At 37.9% G+C, this 19,861-nt stretch overlaps 1 protein-coding gene across 3 annotated transcripts in view; it reads left to right on the top strand.

Moving 5' to 3' along the window:
- Positions 1-17,889, top strand: part of LOC132029234 (histone-lysine N-methyltransferase ATX2-like) — a 37,207-nt gene extending 19,318 nt beyond the window's left edge. For 2 of the 3 annotated variants that reach the window (XR_009407983.1, XM_059418801.1), the window contains one exon: positions 9,433-9,626. The gene's annotated coding sequence lies outside the window, so the exon portion shown is untranslated. Of the gene's footprint in view, positions 1-9,432; positions 9,627-10,466; positions 10,554-17,287 lie in introns of those variants that run through there. The other variant, XR_009408027.1, reaches the window with a different exon arrangement.
- Positions 17,890-19,861: the final 1,972 nt, after the last annotated feature.

Here is a 19,861-nt window from a genome sequence, read left to right as displayed (position 1 = left end):
TTAATGCATGACATCAAATAATAGTTCTTTATCATTTTAAATGATATGTGGTCATTTTTATTTACAATTTCATTTAACATCTCTAGTGGATACTTGGCCCGATATTCGCACTATACAACATGGCTGGTCTTATATATGTTCTCTATTATTTGCCTTCCCGTAGGTGTTTTTCTATCTTATATCACGCAACAACACTTCTCCGTTTCTAACCATCCTAGTTAGATTCATTGTGCAATATCTTCATATATCATACCGTTATCCCAAAACGTTAAGCTTAGATATCTGAATTGTCTATTTTTAGGCACCACAATTCCGTCTAATCTTTTCAACTTCACTCTTGGTGATTAAACTTGCAATGCATATGCTCTTGTCTTATCCTAGAACATTATTTTTCTCTTTGTATGGTTATAGCCTTTGTTTGGTTGATATTCTCGTTGGTTTCATCAATTCGCACAATATCATCAACAAATAGGGTACACCACCTTGTATTATGTTAGTTAACTTATCCATAATTAGGGTAAACAAGTAAGGGTTAATGTTGATCCTCATTATACTCTCTCTTTTCTTCCCTAAACTCTACATACAACTCGTTAAAGTTTAATGCCAACGTTCACCAAAAACATTAAATAGCTTTTTTAACAAGCTACTCGTATGATCATTTTCTTTTTCTTTGGAAGGTTATAGCCTTTGTTTGTTGTACTTCTATCAAGGCATAAACAAGTTCGAACCTAAATGAGACAACTCGTTAAAGTTTAAGCCCATTAAATTGTTTAACAAGCTATTCTATGAGGTACGAAGTTCCGAACCTAAAAAAAAAAAAAAAAAAAATCAAAAAAAAAAAAAAACCCAAGTATATGCGCTATAGGGGATTTGACTTACGACCCAAACAACTAAGAGTTAACAATCCATTAGTTGTTCTATTTTGAATTTTTTCACATGTATTTTTCAAACTGTCAGTTTTTTTTTTTTTTTTTAAATTTTTGTTATCTTTTTCTTTTGTTGATTATTTAGTAAGTTAATTGTCATTTAGTTAACCCGCAAGGGTGGCTCTGTTGGTTGAGCATGGGGCTTCATAATGGAGGTCTCAGGTGTAAACCCCCTGCCTACGACAACAGGGGATTTTGCCTTCAGGGTCGAGCTCGTCGAACGGGGCTTGCCTTGTGCAGGTTCTCTCTCCTGTGTGGTTTGCGGGTTATTGCACAGGAGCGGGGTTATTGTCAGGGAAAAAAATGTCATTTAGTTTATTAGTTAATTGTTAGATAGTAGTTTTAAATAATTAATTGTGAATCTGCCAAACGTCCCAAGTTAACCACAGTTAGTCGCTTTTTTTGTAAAGTGCATAATGCATATTTTACACATATTTTTTGATTTTTGCACTCTTCGAATATATTACGATTTTTATTTTTTACTATTAATTTTATGTTAGGATGTCTCACATGGCTACAAGTAGGTAAAAATAACGGAAAATAAAACATTACCTAATATTCATATGAATTTTCACTCTTATTTTATATAATATAATATTTATTATTAAATATACAAATTAGTCACATATGTACAACCAATGCCTGCAACAACCTTTATGCCTTAGCGTGGTTGCTGGCCTAAGGGTCATACGATCCCCACCACTGACTCTATCATAGCCATGGCTAGGGTCATCCTCGTCCCGCCTCCTCTTAATGGTAGGATCTTTGTAAGCCTCGGACCGATCATGTCCCCTTCCCCTCTTCTTTGGATTGGCCGAAATGTGCCTTTTGCTAGACTGTGACTAGTGTCACAAGAAATATGTCGGGTTCAACGACCTCATCAGACAATCTAAAGAAAGAGTCTGCATGTACCGATGGATGAAGCTGCTAAAAAAATAAGTTTGAATTTAAACTAGTATTGAACAGATGAATCTAACTTGTGTCTCAACACGGCGGGGGTTCCGGGGGGGGGGGGGGGGGGTTGGGGTGTCTAAGAAAGCTACAAAATTCAAGTTAAAAATAACATGCTAAGTTAAACTAAAAATGAACGTATATTGAATGAATTAAATATCATTAAAAGTCTAACTCCGTGTCTTGATCGGTCGATGAATCCTAATGTATGCAAGAAATATAGAATAATAACTACTTTTTTTTTTTTTTTGTCAAATAATACATATATTAAAAATTATCTTAATTATTAAAGACTAACCGGCATCTCAACTAGATAGTCTATGAAGCGTTTGCACCATTGAAGCTCAGGGGTCTGCGACCCTGCACATCTCGCGTTGGCCGGTCCTTTGCAATACGTGATGGTCCAAGAACATCTATGCTGAAAGAAGTCCAATTAATGTTAACACGCGTAAGGTTATAGGCGTCCTGGAAGGAGCAGAAGGGGATTAGATCGATTGGGAGGAAGGCTGAGGTGGATCCAGAAATGGGTGTGCTAGAGTCGACGGATCCGATAGGTATGCTGATGTTGAGTGATTCGCAAGACGTGTTGAATTGGACGGGTTCGTGTGAGCAGCAGGCAAATCATCAACTTCATCTACCAGGCTATGGTGACTGTGTTCGAGTATGCAACCACGTCCAAGACTCCACGTTCGCGTCCGGCACCATGTCTGCGCCCGGCACGAGCAGGTGGCACCTCAAGTGCTTGCTGGTAATCACCTGCTGGTGCGTATCTTTGGGTTAAATGGAAGTCGCCTACCATCTTTTGCGATCCACAATATCTTGGTTGAGATTTGAGAAAGTGTACTACCTCACTCATGAAATAGCGCTTTAACATCTACTGCAACACTTGCGCATCTAACCCTTTCTGGTGCACGTAGTGTAGCCCCTTGGCCTGTATGCGTTTAAATATTAATTAATAATTTTCTTCAAAATTTATATACTAAGATTATTAAATACAAAATGAGATTTACAAACGCCTCGTGTTGCCATGTGGATGCGGCGAATCCTCAATGACCCCCCACCGGGCAAATGGGGTTGCCAATCAACGTGTGTGTGATACGGCAATACCACACCATGTAGTCGTCGTCATCAACCATGATGCCTAAATGCTTGGCCGCCTACTTGATCCTATCGAGCCTAGTATCCCAACTCAAGACATGCACTGCCACCCAACCCAGAAATTCATCATTAACTCTCGATCGGGCGTCCCGCTCATGGTGCGTGGTCAACTAGCTAAGAGGATCACGTACACGATGTGCACGCCCGAATTATCGTAAGACCTGACCGGTCGTGTGTTCCTCCACAATTTCATACATATAAGTGGACCTGTGACATCCACACGTCCTTGACCTGCTAGGCAATATGGGGGCGACGTAGCAATGATTGGAGCGGACGACATCCATACAAACTGTTACAAAACGAAACAAGTAATTAGACAAAGAAAAGGTGGGTCCTAATATTAAAGTAATTAGGTAAATGTAAAATATGCATGGTCAACCTCCATATTATCGAGTTGATTTCTGTATATAGAAAGGACATGTCGCTTCTTCGGCTTGGCCAATCCCCGTGTCCACCTTCTCGCATAGGATAACTGTGGCTCGTCTCGTCTGGAGAATAGGGATTTTGTTGAAAAAGCAGCACTTTCTCCTCCCAAGTCCATACCGATATCACACATAGACGCCGATAGACGCGCGACGACACGACACGCTACGGGTGTGGGTTCGGGATCCTTTCGAGTCAAGGACACTTTGCTAGAGAAATAGTATTGATTTTTATAATCAAAACTAAAATGTGCGGACGTAAAGAAAATGAATACCTTGTATATTCACCCTTTTCTCCTTGTAGATGGTCTATAAATCGCACATAAAAATTATAGGTTTTAGCTCGAATCCCCGCAGGCTACCCGGATCCGTATCCCTAATCTTGAATTTTCGAAGGATCCGAAAGATGGCCTGGAATATCGTCAATTTATATAGAGACGGGATAGCTGGCCAATCACCGCAATATTTGGTAGCGTCTCCAAGTATGTGCAAATGTATATATATAGGTCAATCGGCTCAGAACAACCCCCTCCCGAATGCGAAAGCTGCGTCCTCCCGCGCCTCGTTGGTGAGCTTTCGAGCATCTCTCTCGCCCGCCGCTCAACTGGCCAATCCTTGCAACTGATCTGGATCTCCGTGTATCGACAATTCAAACATTACCTCCACGTCCTATAGCGTGAAGGTGGCCTCACCAACACAGGGATGAGTTTTGTGTCTCCGTCCTCCAGCGCTCTAGCAAGGCCGTGATCAGCGCCTAATCAAACCATGGTCAGCCAACCCTAACAACGTGATAAATGTTGGTCACAATCAGACTACGATGTGAGGATGTGGAATATGCGTAGATAATCTGCCAATTATTATCGATCTGGCGTGGATGCATCGGCCAATTTGGCCCCATTCGCCTTTTAGCTTAGGCTTATGGCTGGCCTGTAGACTAAGTACATGAAATATCATGGGCCCAAGGTGAACAAAGGATTCATAGTAGTACCGTATCTATATAGACAACGTAAAACAATAATATTTTATTCATTATAAATGTATCGTTCCTTATTAGTTTTTTCCAGGATTTTCAAGCTATATCTTGAAATTCCAAGACACTTGTCCTAATTTTTTAGTATGGTTGATGATCCAACAAACATCTTGAAATTCCAAGATACTCATCCTCATTATTTTAAAAAGACCTTTTTATGTCCTTTTTGTAAATATGATAGTTATCCAATTTTTATGTAAGTTTCAAATTTATCATTTATTATATCTTTTTCCAAATATTTTCAAACTATATCTTGAAATTTCAAGGCACTTGTCCTATTTTTTCTTAAAAGACTTTTATTGGTCGTTATTCGTTTTTTCAACTATATCTTGAAATTCGAAGGTTGTCATCCTTATTTTTTTAAATGATTCAAGTTTTTTTTGTAAATATTGTAGATGATCTAACTTTTTTGTAATTCGGCCCTTCCCCGAACCCTGCTAACACGGGGTGCTTTGTGCACCGGGGAGCCCTTTGATGCAATTTTTTTTGAAAGTTCCAAATTTATCTTTCATTATTCGTATGTTTAGATATTTTCAAACTATATCTTGAAATTCCATGACACTTGTCCTATTTTTTCTTAAAAGACCTTTTTCAAATATTTAGTGTAAATATGGTGGATGATCCAATTTTTCGGTCGTTATTCGTTTGTTCAACTACATCTTGAAATTCCAAGATACTCATTTTCATTTTTTTCAAAAGAAACTATTCTCAAGTCTTTTTTTGTAAGTATAGTAGATGATACTATTTTCTTGTAAGCGTAAAATTTATGTTATTTGTTTTGAGAAGCATTTTCAAACTCTGTCTTGATTTTCCAATATACTCATCCTTATTTTTTTGAAAGACTTTTTCCCAAGTCCTTGTAAGTATGGTGTAAGATCCAATTTTTGTTTTAGTTTAAATTTTATCGTTCGTTATTCATGTTTTGTAGTTATAGTTCACGCGCTATATTTACCCTTGTTTTTCAAGTCCTTTTAAAGGAATTATATATATAAGTAAGTTCAGAATTTATACATACATGAGATGTGTTAAACTAATTAAGGATTAACAAATTAATACAAGAAAAATTAACTTATTCACAATTAACTAATCAACAATTAGCTAAATAACAATTAAGTAAATAGATAATTAAAACTTAACAAATACATTCATACATAATCATTAACTAAAAATTGAAAAACTTAAAAACAAATAATAATTTGCAATTAACTATAATTGTCCCTTAATTAACAATTAGCTAAATAATAAGTTAACCAAATGAATATTTACAAATTAATAAGTAACACATAAACATTAACTTTAACTAACTAAAAATTAAAAGACGTAACAACAAATAAATAATTTACAATTAACTATTAATCCTCTAATTAACAAGTGAATAAATAATATAAAATTAAAAAATAATTAAGTAAATAGTTAATTAACTAATTTGTGCATTACTGCGAGTCACCAAAGGCCGGAAAAAAGGGAGAAAATCAATGAGATATGAAAATCGAGACTATTGAACGTTACACATACTTAGGAGTATCATTTATTACACAACGTGATCAAAAATTTCATATGAAAATCCTCGATCGAAGAAGCTTTAGGGTTGTTTTAAAATTGGTTGTATGCTGCTCCTTTTCGAAATTCGAGCTGAGATTCTTGTTCTTTGACTCGAATATACGAGAATCTTGAGTATGGATAGTAGATTTAAATGAGAGGTGAAAACTTCGATTACTTGACCACCTTCATTTATTTATGTTTTGAAAAAATAAACGCAAGTTACAAGAAGTGTCATAAACAAGCTAGAAAGACATAATGTAAATACATGTGGTAAAGTAATCTATATTTACATTGCAATGGGACTTATGATCTATACAGGGAACTCCAACCAACTTGTTTAGTATAATGGCAAGTCGGAGTCATAAAAGACAGGTTGATTCGGTGCGGCACTTGTAAAAGCGATTAGCACAAAAAAGCAACAAATTCCACGGGGCTTGAAGCGAAAAGTGAAGCGCATGATTCTTTGTAAAGAAGCACACAATTTATGAAAAATTAAAAAATATATATGAATTTAGTTCTATGATCATCAAATTGTAATTATAATAACTAACTTTACTAACCAGTGTACAACAATATAACTATTGATCCAACTTATCATAGTTGAATTTAAAGAATCAGACTTCTTGTGGATCACTTTGCTTATCATTGTCTGAAGCGCACTTCACCCGTGAAGCATAACTCTTCGCTTCGTGTTGCTTTTTTGCTTTATGCGATGAAATGATGACTTTATTAACACGGGCCCTCCATAGCACTATCTAATACAGCCGGGGCACAGGTGCACAAGTATAACACAAACCGAAAGAGATAGAGAATAAAAAAAGAACAAAGAAGGAAGGCGCTTGCTACTTGTGAGGTGACATAGGCATGGGCACACTTGTCACTTGGAGAGGACGTGGCCACGGGCCCTCCATAGCACTATCTTTGGGAGGTTCACCAAGGGTTCATGGGCCATAGCTAAAAAGCAACCATGACGTGTCTCATGTCACAACTCTGTTCATCATTTACGATGTGCGTTCGCCGTTCATTACCAAAATGAATAGCACATGAGATAGTAGGTCCTTATGTCTTAAATCTCTGGAACTACCAACAAATCCATATGGGGTTCCTTTCACTGTCACTGAATATTTGACTGCAGAAATGCAGAACTTGATTCACGTGCTCCATTTATGACCAAGGCCCAGTCTTAATCATAATGAGGTCTAGAAACTCCCACTTTCTATTACATGCTTTCTTGTGATCATACTTGCACAAGATTATTCACTCTCCGTTCTTCATTTTAGCATCAGCCACTTCATTTGCAACCAAAGCTACGTCTAAAATCTGCCTACTTTCCATCTAGCACCTTCTTTAATCTGTCTCATCTAGCACCTTCTTTAATCTGTTAAAAGTCATCTCAGAGATTATCTTGTAGATGTACGTCGAGAATCCTCTCAGAAAATTCACCTTGATAATGGGTTTGAAATGATGCTTGAGTTCCTCTTTAATGGTTCTAAAATTTTACTTGAAGGGGATGTCTTTTCTCTCTCGTCACTGAATTGATGGAAGCTGGATTGGATACTTCGCGTCCTGATGAGCTTGCTAGGCCTGGGCGAAAATCCTTAGGAACACCTCCTCGGATGCTTCACGTCCTTGCTTGGTTCCTCCCTCCAGGCTAGGACGCTGAGGTGGATGCAATGGGGAGTGTCTGCTTCATCCCTCTAAGCATTTTTGGACGCCCTGAGGGACGCACTTTCAGGGGCCAATACCTAGGAACATTTTATCTTCTGTTCTGGTTCAATTTCATCCTTTGGTTAGCTTCTACTATCCTGAATCTCTTCCAACTTGTAAGATAATTGTGTACTCAATGCCCAATGACGTTGCCACCCTTATGTGGGCCCCGATGCTCGTCACGGTCTCATTAATTGTATAACTTGCCTTCAAATTAATCGTACTTAATATTAAAAAGTTACTTACTCATTGAAGTAATAGGTCTATAGTCCTTGATGTTCATTGCTAAATTCCTCTCTGGCACAACAACTATGAAAGATGCGCTGAAGCTTTATTTCAAACTTGCTCGGTTTTCTGAAATGCATCATATGAATTCACCTCTCTCTTGATCTCGCTTCAGCACTTCTGGAAGAAAGTTAAGGTGAACCAGTGGAGTCCAGGGCTTTGTATACTGGCTCAAAGAGACTCGGACACCCGGTGCTTAATCAAAAAAAAAAAGAAAGTTAAGGTGAACCTCAGGGCTTTGCCCCTCACCTCTCCTCTTCCCGAATGACAACCTTCAACATCTTTCGTGTTGCTTCTCTTATTTGGTTGAACATTACCCTTACCAACTTTGATCTCCAGCTCACATCCGCACTTACAAATGTTGATAAAATACTATGATCATCTGTGTTAGACTAGAAAATGAGTTTCTACTGTTGAGGCGAGGTCATCTCTTTTAGAGCAGATTAAGGCACAACAGTTCGATGATGTGAAGTGGTCTAAGATTCGAGATAAGGTGTTGAGGTAGTACCGAAAACACTATTCCTTTGCACATGCATGTAGACTACTTTATTTCAAATCTACTGTGTAATGAAGAAAATCAGTGAAGTATTAGGTCTAAAAAGACCTCCTAGGTGTTGGGATTGCATCCATTCATTTCAGCTGAAAACTGGAATTGGTGTACTGAGATTCTGTTGGCATTTGTTTTGGTTTCTAGTCATATTTGTTGTACCAAATTCATTTAGTTTTGGTAGGTGGTTCCTTCAGTTTTATTTCAAACGTTGAACAAACTTTGTTGTTTTGTTTCATTTTACTCAATCATAATAAACAGAATGCTACCCCTTTGTGAAGCACTAATTCTTCCAAAATTTTATCATATTTGCGTCATTCAATTTTATCAAATATTTCATGTTTTGGGTACATTTCTCCAACAATTTTTGGATGGGTGTATTGTACTTCATTTTGTTTGTCTGATCAACCTGATTCCAAGGGGGCTTTTTTCCCATAAGAGGTTTAACTTCATATAAGATTATTAAGTATGAAAGAACAAATACAAGCTAAAATGTTGGAGAATTTGAAGAGGTTAATGAAAACTCCATTTTCTATTTCGTTGAAGCAACCAAGCATACATATAGTGATAACTTGATAGTACATTGACATATTAAAATATATCTATATAAAGTGTATGTGCTTGATATAAAGTCCTTTTACCATGGCACTGTTATATTGTCGATCTGGATGTCACACTTGCTTGTAGGCCTGTCCATTTCTTTGACGGAGCAGACCAATCTTCAGAAACTGGATTTGTTGTTTCTATGTAGTATGGAAACTGCCATCTGTATATCTTGTCTTGCTTCATGTCATTTAAAAGGCTGTATTTTGCGACCTTCCTTTTTTAATTGAAGACTATATCTTCTTGGTGTCATGACTTTAGATGGAGCAGGAGCCGGACTGGGAGATGGAAGAATGGATGATAAATTTTAGTGATATAACAAGATCACAAAAATCATGAAATGCTGATCGATGGTTTAGAGTGGAGTATCAAAAACTTACTTGCAAGAGAGGTTTTAAATTTCACAATTCTTTTATTTTTCATGAAGTGCATAAAAGTAAAAGAGCACAGGTGATCTTATATATCCTAGATAAGACTTCACTGGGCATGTTTGGACTTCTATGTAAATGTTGAAGGAGTATCTTCACAAGTCAATGATCTAATTGAATTTTCCACCATGTTTCTGCACTATTACTTTTATGTAGACTGTTGATGTTGCTAATGATTTTTTATCTTCATTCCAACTCCTCCCCCTCAAAAGCTATGCTTCTGCTTTCCTTCATTAGTTTGGCAGATGGTATGAACATGAAAATTCTTTGCTTCGTGTACTATGATTCTGCTCTTCAGTGGGCCTGCCATGGAGTTCAGTACTACAGAACTAAACATGAGTTATTTTACATTGCTATTGTTCAGTTAATTCTCAATCGCATGTGCTACAAGATTTGAACTACTCAATTCCACTTTAATACATCCCAACGCTCAGAAGAAATTCAAAATTAGTTCTGGCCTTCTCATCTCTGTAATGGAAGTTAGTTGGAATCTTTATATTCTATTTTAAATGGGAGAAGTAATGTATTTCTGAGCATGTTCCCTTTTACGACTTCTCTATTATGTTCACATATGGTCTAATCTTTCCATCGGCGCAGTTTTCATCTTTTCCTAAAGCTCAATCTTGTTAAAGTAATTTGATTTTCTGGGTCAGTTCTCAAGTTACTAGGAGATGTATTAGTTTCTGTATTCGCAAGTTTTGACTGGATGATTAAACACATAGCAACTGAACTTCCCATAGTTATTATTCGCAACAAATTTTAGTGGCTGCATCCTCTGTTATCTAAATTTTTAGTTGGGTTTTGATTTGCTCTCATCGCATATTTATATCGTTATCTTTTCTGATTGGGATCAAACTCCAAATGCAGCCTCAAGAACATCCATGTTTAAAGCCACTGGGTGAATCTGAACCACTGACTGTAGCATGGGTGTCTCAGATCTGTTCGTATGCTCAGGTGAATCATCACACTATTGCATAATGTATTCATCTATTGAACTCTTGTTGAAATTTAGTGTTGATAAATTATGTAAATCGTTTAGACATTCATATAATATTGAAAAGTCTATAAGTAGCTTATTTAAATTGTAATCAACAACAATAACTAATCCTCATCAATAACTTAAAAAAGTTGGAGTTGGCTATGTGAATCCTCACTGACCAAATTTCTCCATTTAAGCTCAAGTCAGGTCTCATCATACCAAATTAAAATAAAAGTAAATAATAAGTTAAATGTATATAAAATAATGACAATATTTAAAGTTATTTGAATTTTTACAGACGTATAACTCCTATATAAGCACTAGGTTGAAAATTAACGTAGTAACAAAGACTAAACCCAAGTAGTAGATGTTATCAAACAACAACATACCCAGTATAATCCCAATCCCACCAGGTGGTGTTTGGGGAGGGTAGAGTGTCCGCGAGGTAGGGAGGCTGTTTCCGATAGACCCGCAGCTTAAGAGAAAGTGCTAAGATAACAATAATAATTGGCAGAAATAATGCTCTTAGTACGGAAATAATTAAGTGAATGAACAAAGATAATAATGCTCCTAGTACGGAAAAAAATCCTCGCGACCACCTACTAACCCTCTACCCTGATATTCGACCTTCGCACCCTCCTATCAAGGGTCCTGTCCTCAGTAAGCTGAAGTTGCGCCATATCCTACCGAATCACCTTTCCCCATGACTTCTTTGGTCTACCCCTTCCTCTCTTCAGGCCCACCACTAGCCTCTCACACTCCTCACTGGTGCATCTGCGCATCTCCTCTGTATATGGCTGAACCATCTCAACCTTCCTTCCCCTATCTTGTCCACCACGGGGCCATACTCACCTTGTCCCGAATCACTACATTCCGAATCATATCTCTTGGTATGCACGCACATCCATCTTAGCCTCCGCATCTCTGCTACCTTCATGTTCTGGACATTAGCTTTCTTAACTGCCCAACACTCCGTCCCATACAACATAGTTGGTCTAACCACCACTTTGTAGAACTTTCCCTTAAGTATAGGCGGCACATTCTTATCGCATAAGGCACCTGATGCGAGCTTCCATTTCATCCATCCCGCTCCATGTTACTTATATGGATCTTTTTTGTCGTATCTTTAGCTAAGTCAGTGGTAGATTCCAAGAAATTATAGGTTTTTGGAAAATCAAAAAGAAAAAAAAAAAAGATTCCAAGAAATAACTTTCTTCCGTGTAATTTCAGGTCTACCTTGTCCCTTTTAACACCTTCACTCACCATAATTTCACACCTGCGGACCGGTGCATTTGTTGGTTGACACGGGATATGACCAAACCTCCTTAAGCGACCTTTTCTCATTTTATCTCCAATGTGTACTACTTGCACCTTCTAACAAATGTGGTCACTTTTAATCTTATTTTATCTGTATGACCACACATCCATCATAGCATCCACATCTTTACAACACTCATCTTGTGGATAGGTTGGAATTTAGTGGCCCACCATTCACTCATGTATAACATTGTTGGTCTTATAATTGTTTGTGGAATTTGTTTCACTTTGGTAGGTATCCTATCTCTTAACACCCTGGTAGCAATATACCATTTCGACCATCTGATTTTAATTCTAAGTTCCATCATCATCTGGCATTCCATTATGTCGGAACTACGAATCTGTATATGTAAATTGTTTGCATTTTGGCACAACAATCTCGTCTAGTCTCATCGCAATTTCTCTCTTATCATGTTGACTAAACTTGCAGTGCAACTATTCAATCTTAGCCCCCGTTTGGCCATAAGAATTATTCACTTTATTCCGGATTTTTTTTCCACTTTTTTCCGGAATCAGCCTTTGGCCATGAAAATTCCGAATACAACTTGAAGTTGTATTCCGGAATACCAAAAACTCAAAAAACTTGTTTTTCAAATTTTTTTTACCTTTTTTTTCACTTTTTTACAACTACATTTCACCAAAAACTACAATTTCAAAAAGTATGGCCAAACATAACTCTAACTCCAACATTCCAAAAAAAAGTGAATTTTTTTTTTTTTTGGTATCTATGGACAAACAGGGCCTTAATGTAGTTTATTGAATTGAAAAAAAATGTCTTTAAGTTTCTCACATCAATAATGTCACTAAATACATTGAGAAGTATAATAAAAGGAGATTGTAGAGTAAGACAATTTTTTCACGCATTCACTTTTTTTTGCCCTCTCCTATATTGCACATAATTAAAACTTTGGTGAAAATTTACTCAACGTAAATTTTATCAGCAATGTCTACAAGAATCTCGTTACCATGATATTTTTCGATGCTTGTGAGTGATTCTCGAGGTGTATTGTGCTTTGTGACCGCAACTCTTCAATTAGCATGACTTGAGGCTCTCGATATTCCAAGAACAAATCCCAAGAAGTCACATTCTCATTTGAGTAGCCACAAGTAAACATGCATGGAATAGTTTGCGACTTCTCTAATATAACGTGCCTCTCGTGCTCGCATGCGTTGCTTCTCGTTGAATGTTAGTGAGCTTCTTGGCTTAGTTGGAGTAGACCCTTTTGTGAGAAGAAAAGACGCGAGAAAATATATTATTAAGATGCGTATTTGCAGTATTACACTTAGCTCAATTTATAGTTATATTCTACACAATACATGGTAATACTTTATCTTGGGGGATACTATATACATTAATATTCTAACACTCCCCGTTAAGCTGGTGTTAGATGCATTAATATTCATGGAGGGTCATATCCCAAATCCTAATGACTATTACATGAAGGGTCAATAGATTGACCTACAATACTTATACGAAGGGAAATGTTAAGTCTAGTCACTATGAGGTAATTCAGCTTACCTGATATTATGAGGGCTAAGATTCGTGATAGAGCTTTGCCTCAAACCAAATGATGGTCCATGGAGCATTTGCACCATATTTGAGGAGCTTCAGTCTCAAGTGTGTATCTTCACGCTACACACTCATTGATGATAAAGTGTGAGCCTTTAAAGGCCATTGGAAAGCCATGTGTGAGGATGATCATGTTATAGGGATAGCATGGAAGCCTTTGAAAGACCATCGAGTACTCACGGATCAAGCTATGGGAGATAGCCTGGACGATACGAGTCGACTTGTGCTATTTACGCAAAGAGAGGGTGGCTATTCATGCAAAGAGGCTATCTTTTAAATCCAAGGCATCATCCAAGAAGAAGACTAACGAAGGCCCTTTTTCATTAAGGTAATAGCCTTATTAGTCTTCTTAGCTTAAAGTAGTATAAATACTATCTTTGTTGTTTCATTATGTAGTTTTTGATGAATATTGAATGAGAGTCTTTGTGATGTGGATCAAGTGAAGTGCATCAAGGACGAGCATGGCAAAGTATTGGCGGAAGAGGCCCACATTAGACGGAGATGGCAGTCATATTTTCACAAACTCTTGAATGAAGAATGGGACAGGGACATTGTGTTGGGAGATTTAGAACATACAAGGAGGCTTCGCAATTTTGGGTATTGCAGGAGTATTAAGGTTGAGGAGGTTAGAGGTGCTGTTCGTAGGATGCGCAAGGGAAGAGCGATCGGACCAAACGAGATTCCTGGAGAGTTTTGGAAGATTGCGGGCTCGGCAGGTTTGGAGTGGCTGACTAGGTTGTTTAATGTCATCTTTAAGACGGCAATGATGCCGAAGAATGGAGGTCGAGTGTAATGATCCCTACATACAAGAACAAGGCGATATCCGAGTTGCAACAACTATAGATGTATCGTTCGTTAAGCCATACTATGAAAGCGTGTGGGAAAGGGTGGTGGAGATGAGGGTGAGGAGGGCGTATCTATTTCGAGAACCGGTTTGGATTCGTGCGGGACGCTCAACTACGAAGCCATCCATCTTGTAAGGGCGGAGGTGAGCAAGATAGGGAGGAAGAGGGACTTACACATGGTATTCATCGACCTAGAAAAGGCTTATGACAAAGTCCAAGAGATCTACGGAGATGCTTGGAGGCAAAAGGTGTACCGTGGCGTACATTGGGTGATCAAGGACATGTATGAGGGAACGAAGACCGAGGGTAAGGACAAGAGAGGAGACTCGCAGCACTTCCCAATGTATGGGGTTGCATCAAGGATCGCTCTTAGTCCGTTTTTGCCTTGGTGATGGATGAACCGACGCGGCATATTCAAGGCGAGGTGCCATGGTGTATGCTTTTCGCGGATGACATAGTCCCGATCGACGAGACTCGTAGCGGAGTTAACGCAGGCGGGAGGATTGGCGACAAACTGCGGAGTTCAAAGGTTCGGGCGAGTAGGACGAGACGAGTATTTGGAGCGCAAGTTCGGTGAAGCACCTTAAGAGGCTAGCGTGGAAGTGAGGCTTGGTACCCAGGTCATCCAGAAGAAAAGTAATTTCAAGTATCTTGGGTCTATTATGCAAGGCAGTGGGGAGATTGACGATGATGTCACACATCGTATTGGGGCAGGGTGAATGAAATGGAGGCTCGCTTTCGGAGTGCTATGTGATAAGAAGGTGCCACCACAACTTAAGGGCAAGTTCTACAAAGTGGTGGTTAGACCGACTATGTTGTATGGGGCGGAGTGTTGGCCAATTAAGATCTCTCACGTTCAAAAGATGAAAGTTGCCGAGATGAGAATGTTGAGATGGATGTGTAGACACACCAAGAATGACAGACTAGGAATGAGGCTATCCGGGACAAGGTGGGAGTGGCCTCGGTGGAAGACAAGATACGGAAGCGAGACCGAGATGGTTTGGACATGTGAAGAGGAGAGACACAGATGTCCCCAATGTGGGAGGTGTGAGAAGTTGGCCATGGATGGTTTCGAGAAGAGAGGTAGGGGTGGGCGAAGAAGTATTGGGGAGAGGTGATTGAAGACGGGACCGGCGCGATTCTGACTTACCGAGGACACGACCTTAGATAGGAGGGTATGGAGGACTCAGATTAGGGTAGAAGGCTAGTAGATAGTATCGTTTATCCTTTCATATTAGTAGTCACATTATTGCGATATAAGTTCTTATGCTTTGATTTCTGCTACTCTGTTATTCCGTACTTTGATTATCTTATTTTATCCGTGATAGCCCTTCGCCTCTTTGCAAATTGCTTCATCATGGCTTAGTCGCTTTCGTTATTTTCATTTCCATATCGCTTTGAATTTTCTTGGCCTTATCTGACCTCTTTTATGCTTTCTATTGAGCCGAGGGTCTTTCGGAAACAGCCATCCTATCTTGGTAGGAGTCAGGTCTGCATACACTCTACCCTTCCCAGACCCCACGGTGTGGGATTTCACTGGGTTGTTGTTGTATTGAATGAGAGTGATTCTATAGTATCTAGGTTGTAGAGATAGCGTAGTGCTCCTAGTGAGTGTAGGATTTAATCTCTTCAATTGAACCTCTCTTTGAATTTATCCAAGTTGGTAATTCATGCATGAGTTCAAGTCTCATCTCCCTCGCCCAAAGCTGTGGAGATAAGGTGGAAGATACAAGAGCTATATTTAGAATAATAAAAAGAATCTATTCAAATTCATATTTGAAAATGAGATTATCAACTATACTTGACTGGAAAAACCAACCAATCTACTCTCCTCTTTTTGGTCTCCCCCTGTAACTTGATAAATCATAAGAGAAGAAGGCAAGCACGCGGGTTGTACCGGTCAACTTTGAGCTGTCGAGTGACGATTGCTCCATCTCTTAATAAAGGACGCGGGGGGCCTGTCTTGTAATTAAAGGGGTACTCTCTTTTCTGATGTGCGCACACTTAGCTTTTCCTCTTAAGATAAGAGCTTTTCACCAAAGCTTGTCACACCATCCTTCTCATCTCCCTAAGTCATTAGAGCGTGGTAAAAGAATTCCGTCGTTCAGTCGAAGGGGAAGACCGAGAACTAGATGGCAACCTAACCGAGTACGTCATAATTGAGAAAGGATGGATCCACCCCCAGAGCCAGAACACAGGCGCCGACCTCTCTACCACCAGCACAAGTGAATAAGAAAAGATCACGTGGCTTGGATTGTGATCATTTGCTTGATTTGAATCCCTTCTTTCTTCTATTCTCATCTCTAATTTCTTGCATTCTCATTTTAACACGTTTGTTGTTTGATTTCCCAACACACCACCACCCCCCCCCCCCCCCCCCCCCCCCACCCCAATCCCAAAAAACACACACACACAAAACCACAATATCTTGGCAGTAGCTTAAAGATATCCATAGGAGTGTTAATAGGTTTACAACTCATCATTCTCATCTCCTCAAGAATGTCTAAAGCATACTCATTGTGAAATAACAATACCCGATCTAGACTAAGCGACCTCAATACTAGAAATCACTTCAATCTGCCCAAATCCTAGTCTTAAAGTGCTGAAAGAGATGTTGCTTTCATACTAATGATATCATCGTGATCTTTGCTAGTATAATGATATTGCGAACATAATTTATGTGGTTGCTCCATATAAAGCTCAAAATTGCACTATAGAATGAACGTTGAAATTGTGACTCTCTATCTTTTCTTTCCTGGGAGGCTTAAGTAGAATAATGGAAAACGAACTTGTTAATAATGAAATCTTTTGCTTGCAAGATACATAAGAGGAGCACTGCTAGATAATTTTGTCTACCACGATTTAAAACAAATAGAAAGAAATCATCTTACTTTTTTGTTGTTGTAATGATTTGAACTCTGTTTTTTCATGATTTATTCTAATTTCATTGAAGGCTCTGGCCCTGCTACCCAAACAGGTAAACCTTCACGCATACAAACTCTTCCTAAGGTTGCATCCAGAAGTTGTGGGAAAGATGTGCTTGCAAGGGCTTGTAATCTCGAAAAAGTGAGTATTCAAGGAAAAAATGATTGATTTTTTTTTTTAAGACTAACGAGGGTGAGTTCAACAACTTTGAAAATCTAAAGTGGTTGAAACATTTGAAGTTGTTGACTGATATTGGCTCTCTGAGGAAAGTTTCTTCATCTTCCTCTATAATTCTTCGGCTCTCTATGCAAACTGAAGAATTTAACTTATCCACATACGAGGTCAGCTTAGACTCGGGCGAATAGACTGCGATACGGAGATTTTAACCAACTCAAGGTACTGTGGGTTGGAAGGCAGACCTCAAATCTTGGAAGGTTGTAAATCTTCAATTTCAGAAACATTAGTACCTTGTCATTAAATCCTGCGATGAGTGTGAGACTGTGCCCATTGAGTTGGTTGATGTGCGCAGCCTGCACGTGATGACGTGGACAACACAAACATGGAGATCAAATATGCAAAAGCCATTCAACGCAGGAAGCAAGAGATGCATCAAGAACACATGACAAATTTGGAGTAGAAATCTAAGATAAGAAAGAGTCAAATTCTAGAGAATTTCAAATTTAAGCTCAATATATTGTGCCTCGTTGAAACAACTGATTGTAATGTTACACAATATTCTTTTTGTTTTGACATGATTTTAGATCTTCATTATGTTTTTCACCAAATGTTTGTCTATATATTCATGTTCGAATGGAATTCTGAAAAAAACACTAGATAGTTCAGCTCGTTCGGACCAAGCAGATTTACTTGTAGTTATTTTTCTCATATGAGGGTGCATTAGTTTTCTTCCCTTTTCCAGATTTGAAATTTATTTCATCAACTTCATCATTTTCCCAATATGTAATCATTTGTTACTTCATCAAACTTGCACGAACACTAATTATTGTTATGATAAGAACAATAATAGCAGCAGTTAATACTGATTTTGAAATAAAACAACATAAAATTTAATATATTGCAACGGAATATTAAATTTGCATGAAAAACGCCTACTAAATAAAAGCAGAGAGCTACTCAAAACATTCTATATCTTTCTCTTCACGTTTAAGTTTGTTCCTCCACTTGCTTTCTTATGTTTCCTTATGGAGTTGGTCCAAATTTCAATAGTTCCGGCTATTACCACCTTCAGACGTGGGTGCATGGGTTTTTTTTTTTTTTTTTTTTTTCTTTTTCAGATTTGAAATTATTTCATCAACTTCATCATTTTCCCAATATTTAATTATTTGTTACTTCATTAAGCTTGCACGAACACTCATTGTTATTATGATATAAGAACAATAATAGCAGCAGTTAATACTGATTTTGAAATAAAATAACAAATAATTTAATACTATATTGTAACGGAATATTAAATTTGCATGAAAAATACCTAATAAATAAAAGCAGAGAGCGACTCAAAACACTGTATATCTTTCTCTTCACGTTTAAGTTTGTTCCTTCACTTGCTTTCTTATGTTTCATTATGGAGTTGGTCCAAAGTTCAATAGTTCCAGCTATTACCACCGTCCATATTGTACACATTTGATTAACGTTATTTCTATCAAGTTATAGTTAAGGTATACGGGGTCTTATCTAACTGTTGGTACTTTGCATCTCTATGGAGAATTCAATTTCACCGGATCTATTTTGGAGATACGCGGCAATCGTTACACCATTCGTCTAGGTTGCTACTAAAGGAATATCATCGATCTTCATTTCCACTCTTACAATATTTCTAATGTATATTTGGATAGGATATCCATATTGTTGATGTACACCAAAGAAAAAGAAAAGGGATAGAACTGAGGAGCGTGTGATCAACTAACTATCCCAGTCAATAGAATTACTGAACTGATTAACTGTGCAAATTCAATAAAATACTTAAAAGCAGACATTCGATCACAAACGCTACATTAACTGAATCATTTGGACAATAGCCACGACTATGAATCAAGGGACATTTGACGATGTCACAAACCTGACATTTGACAATGTCACAAAACCGCAACTGAAATACTGGACAAATCTGATACAAGTCATCAGCCAGCTAGGTAACATAGAGCCTGTTTGGATGAGCTTATAATTTATGGCTTTTAGTTTATTTTTTTTTATTTTGACGTAAAAATAAGTGTTTAAAAACACTTTATTTTATCTTTAATCAAACACTACAAAAGTCCTTAAAAGTTATTTTAGCTTAAAGCACCCAATATAAGTCAATCCAAAAAGCCTCATAGTTATCTTTCGGCGATCTAATAGTATAAATATCTTTTTATATTATCAGTTTAAAGAAGTTAAATCACGTATATATGGGAATTTTCGAAATTAAGTGGAGCTTTAAGGATGTATTTACCGGAAGCACTTTGACTTGTGAATAGCATATTGGATCATGTCTGAGAAGTAAAGCAAAGATCTTAAAACAATGTTTAATCTTACACTTTAAGTACGGATATGTAGAAAATTTGTAACAACGATTAACTTTTATGTACTTTCAAGCCAAGCTATACAACGTAACCCCCCACTAAATCCT

This window comes from Lycium ferocissimum, chromosome 1 (genome assembly GCF_029784015.1).
Source record: "Lycium ferocissimum isolate CSIRO_LF1 chromosome 1, AGI_CSIRO_Lferr_CH_V1, whole genome shotgun sequence".
In the NCBI taxonomy this organism is placed as follows: Eukaryota; Viridiplantae; Streptophyta; class Magnoliopsida; order Solanales; family Solanaceae; genus Lycium; species Lycium ferocissimum.
Note: the sequence above shows the minus strand (reverse complement) of the source record. Positions and strands in the feature narration are given on the sequence as shown.